This window comes from Kryptolebias marmoratus, linkage group LG22, assembly GCF_001649575.2.
Source record: "Kryptolebias marmoratus isolate JLee-2015 linkage group LG22, ASM164957v2, whole genome shotgun sequence".
NCBI classification, from domain to species: Eukaryota; Metazoa; Chordata; class Actinopteri; order Cyprinodontiformes; family Rivulidae; genus Kryptolebias; species Kryptolebias marmoratus.
In genome coordinates this window covers 20,768,448-20,780,520 of record NC_051451.1, presented here as the reverse complement: position 1 = coordinate 20,780,520, position 12,073 = coordinate 20,768,448, and the positions used below count along the sequence as shown (strand labels likewise).

Below are 12,073 nucleotides of genomic sequence, written 5' to 3'. Positions count from 1 at the left end.
ACCAACACCCTCCTTTTAATCGTGCCTTGTCTGTGTGCTTTAATTAAAACGGCCACCCCCTCCTCCAGAGATTCCTCCCTTTATTATAAGTTTAACAAAGTTTTTAAGCGACTGGATGCAACGAGACGATCTTAGAAGAGCAAACGATGCATCAATGTCAGAGCATCACGAGGACTTTGGCGCCTCTCTCTCTCTCTCTCTCTCTCTCTCTGTTTGTATTAGAAGTCATTTACGTGCGCGCGCTTCGTGCGCAGAGCCACTCACTCACGGAACAAATCAAGCATTCAGCGAACACTATCAGCACACGCGCCGCGCAGAGCCGAGAGCGCTTTCTGTCTTTCATTCATCCCGGTGAAGAGCCGCTACCGCCGCTGCTGCTGCTGCTGCTGCTGCTGCTCACACTTTCTCCTCCTCCTCCTCCTCCTCTTCCTCCTCTTCCTCCGCTCAGACTGTGTTTGATCTCCTTCTCCCTTCCGCTGTGCCTTTTTGGCCGGAGTTAAGTGGATGATATCAACAGAGCTCCTTCGTTTATTATCCCCCTCCTGTCTCTCTCTCCCTCTCTCTGTGATACTACGAGAAGTCGTCAGAGGACACGCGCATCACGACAGAAAGGCAGCGCGAGGGAGTTGCTTTAATTCGATCTTTTTTTTAATTTTTTTTATTTTATGTTTTGTCTTCTTTTGATTTCTCGGGGGGTCTGTGGCAGTTTGAAAGAAGACCCAGGCAGAATATGTATCTTTGTGAGGAGCAGCGCTCTGACTCCCACTGAGTTTGGACGGATTTGAACGGAACAGGTGCGTTCAGGGAACACGGACAGTGCAGTTGGTTGGATGGTTGTCGGCTTCGAGGTGAGGAGTCAGTGCCTCTGCGCAAGGTGAGTGATGGACTGTGGGCTGCTAATGGGAAATACTGACCCGAGTTTGTCCAAGGGATGGTTTATTGACTGCTATTGACCTTGATATTGGACTTCTACTCCATTACTCGAAACATAGTTGCAGAAAGTTTTCTTTTTTATTATTTCTCGCTTTGAAATTCCTGCATGTAGCCCAAAATATGTCAAGCTCTTGAGACTTTTCTTGCATGTAGGTCCTTATGAATAATAGTTTTAATCAATGGACTTTGTCTCAGAATGATCCCAAAAAGCATTGTTGCAGGAATTACTGGATTTCCTCAAGGTATTAAATATCAGGAACTGAATTATTATGTAGACTTCTAAAAATATTTACTTTATTTGGACCTTTTCCCCCCCTCTTTCTTTTAATTGTTTATTGCAAATGCAATGGCCAGAGTGCAAGGTGGCCAAATGTTGCAAATACATCAAATGAGATAAAACCTCCACTAGAAAGTTTGGTTGAAAAGAATTTGTGTTGTTTCCATCAGTAAAAACTGATGATTTATAATCATATTGGCATATGATCATCAAATTATTCCATTCCTTTGCATGGGTTAATTAGATTTTTGTTCAGTAATATTAAAGAAAGTTTGAATGTTACATGCAAAGATCTTCCTAATTGCAAACAAGGAAAACAAACCTAATAAACGGAAGCTCCGTCTCACCTTTAAACTGAAACCTGCTTTATGGAAGCCAAGCATAAATATGCAACCTCATTCGGAAACTGCCTGTAGTGTCAACAACACCTATCAAGCCCATCCAGAGCTGTTTAATTGCTGGTCTCTATCACTCAGGAGTAATGTCCAGTCAGCTCGCTGAACGTCTGCAGCATAACGATACCAGTTTATGGTCTTTTCAACCCCCCCTCCCGTCTGTCAGGACTGACCCACAAAACACGCATGAACAACTTCTGTACGAGACTTTCACCCCTACATATACCCCATTTAAATATCTTAACTTGAAGTGATTTCAGACAATTAAATTTATCTGTCTTAGATTCCTCAGACAAGGACGTTTTTTTCTGTCTCCATGCTGCACAGGCGACCCCTCTTTCCACTGAGTTGCTCCTGCTCTATTTTTCCACATGTCTAAGCAGGGCACAGTCCTCATACTCTGTTTACATGAGGCTATTGATCCCAAGTCAGAGCAAGTAATCATCAGTCCCATGCAGTGATCAATTTTGCCTGTGCTAACTTTGACTGGAAGTCACTGCAGCAGACAGGCCAGCTGAGGAGAGAAACACCTTGCACAGTCCAGTGAGACCAACGCTCCTGTTAATATAAAATAAGTGAACAATGCACACAAAGGGCACCAGAGACCCACAACAATAGCTAAGGTTAAATCAAGGAGAAACAAATATATTGTTAAAAAGTATTCAGAAGCCTTTACTGAAGTGTTTACCCATTAAACACTTCGTCGTGTCGTGTCACTTGTGCCTTTTTTGTCAAGAGTTTTATGCAATTTCTTTGAAAAAAAATGGAGGGAAATACTGATAAAGGTTTAAACATAGTAACTTTTTTTATGCCTGCACTTTATATTAAATTTCAAACTGTGTACAGTAGGAAAAGATCTGTGATAAATAAGCATGTTCACCGTGTTTGCAGTGTAGATCCCCTCTTACCTGTCTAGATCTGATTTCTTGCTCCTTCTCTTTGTGTCTGCTTCACAAGAGAGTTAATTATTGATTAAATATAGATTATTATTTTTTATGCTTCTTTTATTTTATTTATTACTGATGTTCAGCACTTTGTTTCAGCCGTTGGCCGGTGTTAAAATAAATAAAGTGGATGATGATGATGATAATGATGAAGATGATAAACTGAATGGTATAGTTTGCCTTCATCCTAAAGTTACAAACAAGCAAGGTTCATTAAAAAGTACCTGCTTACTCTGTACTCTGTACAGTATGCTGAGACCAAAAAGATAAACAACGAGTCTGCAAGAAATGACTGAAGCCACGATGTTCTTGAAAAGTTGCTTCGGCTTTCTTGCATTTTTAAATGGGGCAGGGACTGATTGAGTGTGTGTGTGTGTATGTGGTTTTAAGTGTGTGATTGTTTCCTTAAGATTGAGTAGGTGTGTGTCTTTGTGTGTATGTTCCCTTGGAGGAGTGCTCCATAGCAACAGGCAGCATATCGTCTTCAGATATCTTTTTTCTCACTCACAGTGTGCTATGACCTTTCTGCTGACAGTGTTCTGTCTTTGCATGGGTGCATCTGCATCTGTGTGTGAAAGTGTGTGTGTGTCTGCATCATGTAGCCCGGTGCGTGGACCGTTTGACCTTTCATAGTGTACATTCATTAATAGCTGCATAATGTCTAATTTGGAACCAGTCGGTGTTAACACAAGCAAGTTGTTAGGTCTTTCTCTGAGCAGTATCAGTAAATTGTCAACCCTATCTAGCAGCTTTTTTTTCCTTCTTAAACTAGAAATCACAGCTGTGTGATACTGATAATGATCTGATTTACTTTGAACAGGTGGCGGCTTATCATTTTTAGACAACAACGCTTAGAAAAATGAAAAGAGACATCTTTAATATGTATCTTGACACGGTTGTCATGTCATGTTAATGTCAGTGTTGGACTAATAACTGGCTGTGTATTTCATATCCGGGCATGGCGGACAGGGCACTTTAGAAATCAATTTTCTTTTGCTCCATGAACATGTTCGGAAACTGGCCTGTTGCCAGATGGGATCTAATGAGAGAAGGAAAGCACAACATTTTGGATGTGTTACTCAATTAGAGAAAAAAATAATAAACTTCTCAGTTTTAATTTGCATTATTTTCCCCAAAATTAGCTTAAATAACTGTTTTTTTAATAAAATCTCACTCCCATTAAAGGATTAACTAATAATTATACAGACTGTTTTTGTAGGCTACATGCAGCAAGGTTATGCCCTATTTAGATCAATTTTGTTTGTGTAGATGTGTGTTTGTCAGGATGATGCAAACTCTGGGTGGCATTGTGTGTTTTGTCATTTTTTACACAGCCAACTGTAACACAGTGCAGCACGTTCTTGTTTGTAGAGGCATAACCTGGGAAAAAAGTAATATGGGAGGCCTCTTTGGACAAAAACATTCTTCCTTTCACATTCACCATCAAACCCTCTCACCTAAACCATGCTGACACTACCTGGCTGAAGTTTTTTTTTTTTAATGCAAAGTTATGGGTTTGACTGTGCTTCACGTCACTGTTGCACAAAGTCAAGTACTAGTAGCAGCAGCATGTTAAACTTCAGAATAAGGTTTTTCATTCAAAAAAGAACAAGTGACATACAGATAGAAGCGTGAGGTAAGTCGAGGTTCTGCTTCAGATTGTGTGCCGTTCATAATAACCTTTCTCTGATATCACCTGTAAAATATAACTAAATTAAAAATATTACAAAATTGATTACATGGGTCTATTTCTATCATTCCAAATTTTAAAAATAGGAAATACATGTAGAGAATCCTAAATTTCAGGGTACATTTTATTCATTCTCATCCTTCCGCATATTGTGGGCCTCCTGCAGGCCAGATACTAACTTCAGCCAAGCCAGGTAGCTTCAGCTTGGTTTAGATCAGAGGGTTTGATGATGTATGTGAGAGGAGGAATGTTTTTTGTCCTAAGGGGCTTCCCATAAAGACAGGTACTGAGCACAGTTGGAGACAATGTATCACAGAATCTCTGCTACTGCTGTAAAGTTTGTTGGCCTTAATGTTTATTTTTATCATTTCACACATTGTAGACAAACAAACAGTGCTTTTTGGATTTTTTTTTTTGTCGAATTTGTACTCTTGTTCATGTTATAAATATGTCTGAATTTAAGGGGGGTGGAAGCGGTGCTCATATTATTAAAACAGGCAGATTCTGTGGGAGCACGTACTAAAAAAGGTGTTGATTATGATTACTTTGATTATGAAGTTTTTTTGCAGTAGATTAGTCACACTTACATACAGTTTTTGCTCTCTCATTTAATCTTTTTCTTTTAAAACATTCTATTATGTTACTTGGATGCCTTCCTTCCTGAAAACATGTACTGTATGTGCAGTTTACACAAAATATAAATGTTACTTTCATTGTTCTTGATGATTAATCAGAACAAAGGAAAAAAGAAAACTGATGAATTGCACTCACTTTCTCTAAAATAAAGTAAGCATAAGTGGAGTAATGTTGTTTGTCCATTTTAAAGGACAGACTATTGAAATGAAACTTGGGTTAACCCGATAAGAACTGTAGAGAGCTCTTACCCCTGCATGTATTTTCCTCTTTTTTCCATGTTTAGCTAAAAGTGACGCAGTTGTGCTTTAACAGTCTTAAAGCAGGCACAGAGTACTTGATGTTTGATGGAGTGAAGCTGCTACACTGAATTTTGCAAGTCTGATCATAGCCAGAAAAGATTAAGATGGTCTGATTTCTGTTATCACATTTAAGTGATCAATTAGATGTAATTGGCGATTGTTTGTGTCAAAATAAAAGTCCTAAGTTTTGTCTTATCTGTTTTTGTTTGGATTGATGGAGATACCAATAACTTCAAGCAATGTTAAAATTATTATTTATCCTCTCAGTCTGTGCATTCAGTACAGCTATGTCTGCAGAACTAGAGCCTGACAGTGTTAAAATAAGCCTCTTTACACTGGCATGGATAATTACCCCTTGGAATTCAGAGCACATGTTTTGATATTGCTCTTTCTTGCATTTTTGCTTACTACTTGATTTTTAATTGTAATTTTTTTAATAAGTGTTTTTGTTCATTTTCTTTTCAGGTTTTGACAATTTGATTGGTAGTTTTGCTAACCAATTCCACTGTTGGCTTCCCCGTTCTAGTAGCACGAGTTAACCGTAATACTTCTCTCCACAAAGCACTCACGTGGAAAGGGAAGCTGAAATTAAAAGTCCAATGGAGTCTTTTCTATTTAATAAAGGTTACATTGTCTTGGAAAACAAAAATCATGACTATCTCAGAAATAATAAAAGTCCCAGATACATACTGCCATTATAAAAATACTTGTTTTTTATGTTACTACAACCTGGATATTAGTATCTATCCTAGAGCAGTAATACAACAAGCAGCTGACCTTCCATTCTCCATCAAAGGTGTATTTGAATTCACAGTAGTAAACGTCTAAAACTCAAAGAAAACTATTATCTCCTCCAGCTTCCTGTGTGGATGCCTTCAGGGGCACTGATTCACATTTACTTTACAGGCACCTGGAGACACACTCAACATAGCACATACTGTATATAAAACAGACACGTCTAACTGATAGTGAAGCAACAGTTGTGCACAAGTCCCTTGAGGAACAAAATACATCATTGACTCAGAGTTGCATTGAACTGTAACTATTTATACACCTGCTTTATAGTCAAAATACCAGACTTCAGAGTGTTACTCAGTTGAAAAACACCATTTGATTTGTGTCCGCCGAGTCTTTTTGTGTTGGAGAACAGGCAGCTTATTTTAGTAATTAGCAAGAAAGAAAATGTCATATTGGTAATTAGGTGTTTGCAGTCACGTCAGTTCAACAATGCAGACAAAGGGAGCAAGGTTGGGCAGAGAGATATGCAGGAGGAAAGTTATTACAAAGCTTGTCACTTCACTTGTTCCTCTCGTTGCAATTATATGCCTGATTTGTTTTACACTTCTCATTTGTGTTTCCAATATATTTTTATATTTATTATTTATCTTAGCTCACCATTTTCTTGGTAATATAGCTAGATATTGTACATGGAAAGCCAGTGTAATATTGATAATATGGAACTTTTGTTTGGGGATAGAAGAATGCTTAAAAGACAACGCTGACTTAGAATTTTTATCACACATTTTAGATCCTACTGAATGTTTACGGTAAAAAGATCAGTGTTAATGGATTAGGTTTAATCCTAAAAACCGACAGTCTTTGTCTGCATTAAACAGTGGTCTCTTGGTGTCTTCACAGCCTAAAATGGTTAAATGCAAAGATTAAATTCTGGTATTTGTCACCACATGATAGCAAATAAGGACTCTTCTTTCTAAACATTCATTTCTTTCAGCTAAAATATGTGACTCTAAAGTGTTAGCACTTAAACATTTGAGCATGCTCTATCACCACCTTTAAGGTACAATTTTATGGCTTTTATTGAATCATCCAGCATCACATCTTAGTGATTCTGGATTGGTTATTGTTCTATTTCTATCAGTTAAAAGTACAGACAGTGAAACATGACTCGGAAAATCACACAGAAAAAAAAAAATGGAAACATCTGGCAAAAAATTGCCTTTCATAAATGCAGTGCAGTTAGTTGCTAATAGAACAGATAACCCCCAACAGTGTTGTTGCCATCCAGCATTACATTCTCCATATGTTACAGTAACATAAAAGCCCCCATTAAAACTTTGGGCCGCTTTTTGTCTCCCACCATTAACTCCGTTTGCCTAGCAGTCTGTTACTGATAGTCACAGTGAGGCATAGATGAGCTCAGTTAAACTGGGAGAACCTATTTTTGTCCGAGCTAATACTCTTCTTTCACCTTTTAATAAGTCCATGTTGTTGCCTAAAGCAAAAGATCTTTTATTAATACCATTAACAACTAATGGTCCATAGAGAGAGATTTTCAGAGATAAAACCACCAGAGTATTCTCATTAATACGAAGGTCTTGTAAAGTCAGGGAGGTTATAAAATTTAAATAAAGCAGATGAATAGGGGTGAGAGGTGAGGGTTTGTTTTACAAACTGTTTCAGCCTTACTGCCAATCTACTCGGAAAGTGACACATGAGCATCACCTAGTGCTACTGAAGCTTTTTATTCATTCATTTCACACAGATTTGCCCATTGTCTCTGCCCTTGGAACCAGCTTTTTGACTGTCAGACAAATTGTCTTTACTAGGGTGACTGACAACATGGATTCAGTGGATAAAAATTGTGTTTGTTAGAACTTGGCACCAAAAATTCAACATTTTCTCTGCCAAGGCAATAACCAAGGTGGAAGTAAGTAAAAGGTTCTGTTTGTTTGTCTTGCTGACTGTCAGCAAGATTACACAAAAAAGCCACAGTGGGTTTTATAAATTTGATAGAGGAATAAAATGTGAAAAGTGGGACAGCCTTTTAAATCCTGGACCAGGTATAGGATACTCTCTCAACGAAACCTCAGGATGTAGCACAGCATGATGGGGCATTTGAGGTATAGGATAGTAACTTTTATTTTTTGTATAAAAAGTGAAACCATGAAATTGAATCATTGATCTGTCATGCTATCTAAACATAAAAAAGAAACATTATTGGACAATAAATCTTTTGTAGTCAAGAAACCTTAAAGAACCAAAAAAACATTTATCAACTGTAAAAATCAAGACAAGTCTGTTCAAATTGTTCCCCTAGAGGACCAACAAATGTAGGGGTCAAGGTTTCTTAAGTTAAGCTGGTAAACATTCGCATGGTTTCTCATCTCACAGGGTTCCACCTGTGTAAGTGTTGAAGTGTCCTCTGGCAGCACACTAACCCACTTTTGCCACATGCAAATTATGTGCATCTAACAAAAAATGCTCAAGTTTAAATTAAGGTTGTAAAGTTACCACCATAACACATTTGTAAAAACCTACTTTAATGCAAAAAAATAACCTATAGTTCACAATATATTTATCACTAGATATGGTATCACTGTATGATCTGAAGTATATTGAACACTGATAGTTTCCTCCCTGCTGAAGAGAGCTCAACATAAATCAATTGACACATCAACCTCAGTGAGAAAGTAAGAGGCAAAGCAGCAGCTGTGTTACTGCTGAAAAAAAAAAGTAAAAAAGCTGCAGAGATTGCAGTACATTTTATTCCTTCAACACATACAAAACATAAATTCTTGTTTGCAAATTAACATATGGCAGTCGCTTGGGAAACTCATTTTACTGCACAAAAACAGAAGCCAGATCATCTGCACGCACCCTCAAAACTTGATGAAAAGTACAGGACCCAATTTGCCGGTTTAAGTGTAAAAGTCTCTTTTCTGCCCAGTGAGATTGGCTACATCTGTGGGTCAGTGTCAGCCATAAAAAAATGAGCACGGTTGACGTAGGTGACAGAAATTTGAACTGATTGCTATATTTTCTTTCTGTGTTTGGGATGAGCTCAAAAAGCCATTTGGGATGGTTTGGACATCTGGTGAGAAGGCCTTCCAGACATCTTCATATATGGAGGTGTTTCAGACGTGACCCGTTGGGAAGAGGCCTTGGGAAAAATTCAGGACTTGCTGGAGACATTACATCTTACGGTTGGCTTGGTAATGCCTCGAGGTCCCACCAGATGACCTGGAAAATGTAGCTGGACCTCTAATGGGTCAGAAGACACAGTACATGATGATGTATAGCTCTGTATCTTGTTTGCATCTGAGGATTTCTTTTACTCTTATTTTCATGATAGATTACCAGTTACTGGAACTTTTAAAGGTCCTTAACATTTTTAAATCTATCTAATTTGACCCCAGTGAATGGTTTTAGACCAGAGGCCACACTAGCAGTGTTTTCATTGTACCAGTTTTGTATCTGTCTATGTGAACTTTTCAAACTAGGTATTTTAACAAAGCCCTCTTTATGTTAGCTGCTGTTTTATTTATTTACTTTGTCTGTTGAAGATAATTACATCTTTGCCAAGGGGGAGCAAATACTTTATTTCAGGTGTAAGCTATTTGCATCTAATCTGTCTGAAGATTGAGTGTGCCTAACCTGAGTAGAAAGGTACAGGGAAAGGAATGAATTTGCACTGCTGTCCCAAGAGAAGACAAGTGTGGCCTACATTATTCCTCATGAATAATCACTGCTCTAAAGACCATATTTTAACCACAGGGAAAAGGAGGTAGGAGAGAAGGAGAAGCTAATATGAAGATTGAAAGCATAATGTGATTATATGTAATTAGTTTGATTTGTCAGCATCAAGATATTCCAACTTAAAGTGAATGGTAATGTCAAAGCACAAAACTTGAAAGACCCAACAAGAGGACTTATTTGATGTCTGGAGAAAGCTGTAAGAAATCCATTTTGTGTGGTGCTGACTTGTTGTTATTAGACTGGAAAATAATGACAGATCAGCTCACTTGTTTCAGCTAAGAAAGCCAAGAGATTGCACTGAGTTTTCAACTTGATTCCTGCTCTGGCCTGCACTGGCTGACAAGTGACGTTGAAGAAGAGAGCTGGTTTTATAAAGAAATAAATTGTAGTAGAAAGGGCAGCCATCTGCCTCAACCATCAAGGAAGACAGGGAAGAGACACGAACAAACAACCTCAAAAATACCAGGTTGAGCATTCCTGCTATGGGCAAATGAATAAAAGAAAAACACAGTTAATGACAGCAAAAATAGCATAGGAGGACTAAGGAGAATAAAGTTCAAGGTGATCCAAGGCAGCCTTAACTGTGAGAATTTTCAAAGAAGAACATTTAAATCAAGTCTTAAGAAGAAAAAATCTGCCTGCAAAACCCAAACTTGGAGCTCATTCTGCAATAAAGGAACCTGATAGCTGAAAGCTCTCCCTCCTTTTTGGCTTTTAGATACTATGAGAAACACAAGTTTAAAGGAGTGAAGTTATCTGCTGGAATAATATAGAACTACAAGGTCTTTAATATGTAATGTTCCAATAATCAAGAAGAGCACATATAAAAAGAAAGCTTTTATTCTATATTCTATTATTCTAGTTTAACACATTTAAACTAGCAATAGGAACAAGACAGGAGCTTTGATTGCACATTTTTGTCATTTGTTTTGGATGTTTATGTTTTAGTTTCTGCATCTAGCAAAAATAGTTCACAATTAGAGTTCATCTTTGCTGTGTGAATAGACAGAATGAGGATGTGGCTTTTAACACCAGCTTCCATTCGTTTGAAGACTTTTCTCACAATCTCAAACTTCTGATTCTGATTGCACAAAAGGTGGGGATTATGAAGTTAAAGTTATCTGTGTGGTTTGGAGGTAGACAAAGGGAATGTAGTATGGGAGAGATTACTTCACCAGAAGCAAGAAAAATGCAATGTGGAAACATCAAAGGCACACAGCTGAGTGCTTTTACGACATAATGTTCCATGTTATTAACCCTGCAACCCCATCTCTTGTTATTCCCACTATTGACTCATTAAACAGGTCATTCGCTCACAGGCTGGTGTCAGTATTTCCTCATCTGTACGCATAATTTGACAGTCAAATCAGAACAGCAATTTATTTCAAACAAGACTGGAGCTGTACAGATGTAAGCACAGAAAAAGGGAGGGAGGAACAGCTCGCCCAGTTCACAGAGCCACCATCCTGTTGGAGTAAAAATATAAAGAAAGAAGGAAGGAAGAAACTTAAAAGAAGTTCTGCTTCTCCAAACGCCTCATGCTCTCTGTATTTATCCATAATTCTCTCTGTATTTTATCCTCTTTAAAGTTTGGCACAATTCTCCATCACTGTGGCAGGCATACACACGCAGGTTTATCTTCAGCTTATTAAATAAAAATTGTGTTTTCAGGGTATAGACAAACTATAATTTTGTAATAGGGAACACATTTTCTGACAAAGCTTCCCACCATTTAGCACACTGTCTTTAGTAGCTGCACATAATATTACAACAAAATTATTATTCATGCAAATATGGCCGAAAGCAGCCTAGGAGGTTAGATTTATTAGAAAAGAACAAAAGGCCTCATCTATTTTAGTACAAGCTGTTTAATGTATGATGGGCAAAGGGCTGAGATTTCAGGAGGAGTGTAGAGTTCACAACTCTGTTAAATACTTGATGTGGTCTTAAAAGAGAATCTTTTTTCATGCCATCTTCATATGGGTTAGGCTTTTATGAGCTTGTTAAAAATCCACCTTTCACAATCCTTTTTTTTCACTTTCAGTTGAATTTTACTTAACTGTATAATAATTATTGTTTTTCTTACTTTAACTAAAGGGTTTTTTTTATTATTATGCTAACATATGAATTTTGCTTCAATCTATCTTTGAATCCTTTTTCCCATATCTTCCTGATTGTAAGTTTGAAACTTATTTCATTTTGGTTTAAAATAAATCTGCCTGGTTAGGTTCATTCTTGGAGCTTCTTCTCAGTTGTCTTGATACATATTTTGGTGCTTTTGATGATTATGCCAGGACTTTTAAGCAGAGTGACTGTGTAATTTTTAGATTTGTCTGATACAAAAAGTCCAGCTTGATTATGCTTTTGGTCTTCAATGCAAAGTGAGGGAACACTGTTGAACT

General features: G+C 37.6%; 1 protein-coding gene across 2 annotated transcripts in view; it reads left to right on the top strand.

Moving 5' to 3' along the window:
* Positions 1-224: 224 nt before the first annotated feature.
* Positions 225-12,073, top strand: part of zgc:171482 (zinc finger protein) — a 51,520-nt gene continuing 39,671 nt past the window's right edge. Inside the window, exon 1 of one of the 2 annotated variants that reach the window (XM_017431649.3) lies at positions 225-874. The gene's annotated coding sequence lies outside the window, so the exon portion shown is untranslated. The remainder of the gene's footprint in view (positions 875-12,073) is intronic. The other variant, XM_017431640.3, reaches the window with a different exon arrangement.